The sequence below is a fragment of the Pelophylax lessonae genome (genome assembly GCF_965119305.1).
Source record: "Pelophylax lessonae genome assembly, chromosome: 3".
Classification (NCBI taxonomy): Eukaryota; Metazoa; Chordata; class Amphibia; order Anura; family Ranidae; genus Pelophylax; species Pelophylax lessonae.
Genome location: NC_138770.1, coordinates 30,608,930 through 30,612,211, shown reverse-complemented (window position 1 = coordinate 30,612,211; position 3,282 = coordinate 30,608,930). Strand labels below are relative to the sequence as shown.

The following is a 3,282-nucleotide window of genomic DNA, read 5'->3' as shown; positions in this document are numbered from 1 at the left end:
GAAAAATGAGACAACTACATTGGAAGTATGAGGGAAGGGTGTTAGCCAAACAGTGCCACAACCCAGGGGGGTACAAAAGTGCAACGTGGTACATAACTCTATGAAAAAGGAGCAGCAATTTGCAACAGGAAAATAATGCAATACCCACATTCGGCAGACAATAGAGGGCGGTCTGCCGGAAGCCATGAGCCGCAGTCAGTCATTAACATCTCCAAGTGTGGGGGGCCAACAGCCTCCATCAGACCACCCCCAGCGCGGTGCCCCCACCCGTTGCCCCCCGACACACCCAACCACCCAAAGCGGGCGGAGGGGGGGTACATGGCAACAGATCAGGACCTCACGAGAGGACAGCACAACCTTCCGGCCAGCTCAATGGCCTAAAGGGGCCAGAGGAGCGGGAGATGCAACATAGCTAGCTCCAGCAGTCCGCCCAGCATATTCTTAAAGTCACCCACCAGCTGTACGTGGGGGAGGAAACCAAAGGAGGAATCAAACAGAAGGGGGAAAAAAAAGAAGGAAAGGGGGGAGGAAAGAAGGAGAGCGAGGGGATAGGGAAGAAACATAGGGAAAAGAAAGCGAGGAAGAGGGTCTCTACCTCGAGTCGTTGCGCTCCCTTGTCCCCTGACATCCAGCAACCCTGTCCTCTGCATCTCTTATACTGTCTACCATCCACCGCCACTTCGACCTGCCCGGGACCTGCGGCCGCTTCCAATAAATCGGGATCAATCTCCTAGCAGCATTAAGGAGATGAGGCAGTAGGCTACGTCTATAGCAGCTGAGCAGCATACAGGGCACGTGCAGGAGAAAGTGGAGGGGGTTGAAGGGCACATCCAGGTCCAGGATAGACCTGATCTGTCCCTGGATATCGCACCAAAATGGGGCAATTACCGGGCACTCCCACCTCAAGTGTAGTAGTGTACCAACACCGCCACAGTTCCGCCAGCATGCAGAGGAGGTAGAGGGATAGATGCGGGACAAGTCAGCCGGTACCCGGTACCAATGCGTCAGGAGCTTGTAATACGTTTCTTGCTTCTTGGAGTCTACTGAGCTCGAATGAGTTTGTTGGTAGAGACAAGAAAGTTGGGCGTCAGAGAGCTGCATTCCCAGGTCCCACTCCCATAGTCGAACACAGATGGGCGCAGAAACAGAGGACGCAGCACCTAACAATTGGTAAACCATATGAGGGATGGGAGCGTCCTGGATGAACAGACGTTCAAAAGGCTTAAGAGAGGTCTGGGAGTGGATGGTAAGGCCATGAACAGCAAAGAAATGGTGGAGCTGCATATATTTCCAAAAGTTTAAAGGGGACCCGCCGTGGCGTGTTTTTAATACGTCGTAAGACAGGAGCTTTACCGCGTTCCATAAATTTACCGCAACTAGCATTGCCATCATCCACCCAGGGGTCAAAAAAGGCCATCTGTTCCCCAGGAGGGAAATCAAAGGTAGCCCCCAAGGGGGGCCAACGGGGAAACAGGGTGCAAGGTCCAGGAGCTTATTCACTCGGTTCCACACCGCAAGCGCGTGGACCGTAAGGGGAGACACGTTGTCTGACAGCCCCCGGTAATCCCGGGAAAGCCAAGGGGCATAGGATAGATTCCTGCCCACCATAAACTTTTCAAGCGGGACCCAGAGCTTGGAGTGGGTATGGAAGCGCCAGTTGAGGATGCGCTGAAGGACAATTGCGCGATAATAGCGTTGAACGTCCAGAAAGGCCGAGACCTCTCAAATGTTTAGGGCGCTTCAGGGTAGCCAGGGCAATGTGGGGGCGTTTACCATTCCAGACAATTCCCGTAATCAGGCCATCCGGAAGTCGGAAAAGGCTACGAGGCAGGGGGATAGGTAGCATCTGCAGGTAGAACAACACCCTGGGGAGGATATTCATCTTAATAAAATTAACCCTCCCTAACCAAGTAAAGGCCGTCTTGGTCCAATGTAAGAGGTCCTGTTTAATGTACGCAAAGAGGCGGGGGTAGTTGGCCGCTTAAAGTGTGTCAAAACGGTCCGTAAGTTGTACACCTAGGTATGTCAGAGAGGAGGTGGTCCACGTAAAGGGAAAGGCGGCCCGCAGGGAACCAGACAAGGATGCGGGCACACAGATGGGGAGAATCTCAGATTTGCCAAGATTAATCTTAAAGTTAGAGACATGGCTAAAGCGCTCAAGCTCTCGCATCAGGACCGGTAAAGAAAGCAGGGGGTCGGTAAGGTGGAACAAGATGTCGTCAGCATAAGCCGAGAGCTTATGTTCCGTCGTACCGACTCGCACACCTCTAATGTCGCCATTCGCCCGGAGCTTGGCCAAAAAGGGCTCCAAGACCAGGGCGAAAAGAAGGGGCGAGAGAGGGCATCCCTGTCTGGTACTGTTCCGGATCCTGAACCCGGCGTAAAGGCAGCCATTAACACGGACCCTAGCGCTGGGGTCTCTATACAGTGCCATGATCCAGGTTAGCATGTGTGGACCCAGGCCCAGCGACTCCAGAACACCCCGCAGATAAGTCCAGTCCACCCGATCAAACGCCTTTTCGGCGTCGGTTGAGAGGATCAGATATGGCGGCAAGTCAGGATGGGAGGTGGCCCAATAGACTAACTGTACCGCCCGAATAGCGTTATCCAGAGCCTCCCTGCCGGTAATGAAACCAGTCTGGTCGAGGTGGATAACCTGGGGCATAAGGTGTTTCAAGCGATTTACAAGGAGTTTAGCCAAAATTTTTATATCCACGTTAAGCAATGAGATGGGACGGTAGCTTTGTGGTACCGTTGGATCCTTATTGGCCTTCAGGATCACCGTAATATGGGCCATCAAGGCCTGCGAGGGTATCTCCCCACCTGTGGCCAATGAGTTAAAGTAGTCACACATGGGCTGCTGTAGAAGAGGGAGGAAGGTTTTGTAATAGGCCTTTGTATAGCCGTCAGGGCTTTTGCCATTAGGCAGGGAGAGGATCGTGCATTCCAGTTCGTCCAGCGTAGTGGGAGAGTCAAGGTCAGAGCGCTGTTCCGTGGACAAGGAGGGGACAACATGATCAGAGAGATAATCTCTGATTGCCGTCAACTTAGCAGCTTGGGAGTCTGCTGTAGTGGAACCTGACCAGTCATAAAGGTCCGCATAATAGGTGCGAAACAGGTCTGCAATCTCTGAGGGCTTAAAAACCGGGCCGCCCGATGGGGAGTGCAGCTTGTGCACACACATCTGGGCACGTTTCTGACACAGGGCCGGGCAAGCGTGCAGCCGCATTTGTTGTCTTGTTCGTAAAACTTGTGAGATACGTGGCGCAGGCGAGCTCGGGT

At 53.3% G+C, this 3,282-nt stretch overlaps 3 protein-coding genes across 3 annotated transcripts in view; 1 reads left to right on the top strand and 2 right to left on the bottom strand.

The window, feature by feature from the left end:
* Positions 1 to 3,282, bottom strand: part of LOC309550684 (uncharacterized protein) — a 1,024,308-nt gene that overhangs the window by 379,321 nt on the left and 641,705 nt on the right. The gene's annotated exons all lie outside the window — the stretch shown is intronic.
* The window catches only part of LOC309550736 (uncharacterized protein), an 851,482-nt gene that overhangs the window by 523,387 nt on the left and 324,813 nt on the right, over positions 1 to 3,282 (top strand). The window lies entirely within an intron of this gene.
* LOC309550715 (uncharacterized protein) overlaps positions 1 to 3,282 on the bottom strand; it is a 523,380-nt gene that overhangs the window by 213,323 nt on the left and 306,775 nt on the right. The gene's annotated exons all lie outside the window — the stretch shown is intronic.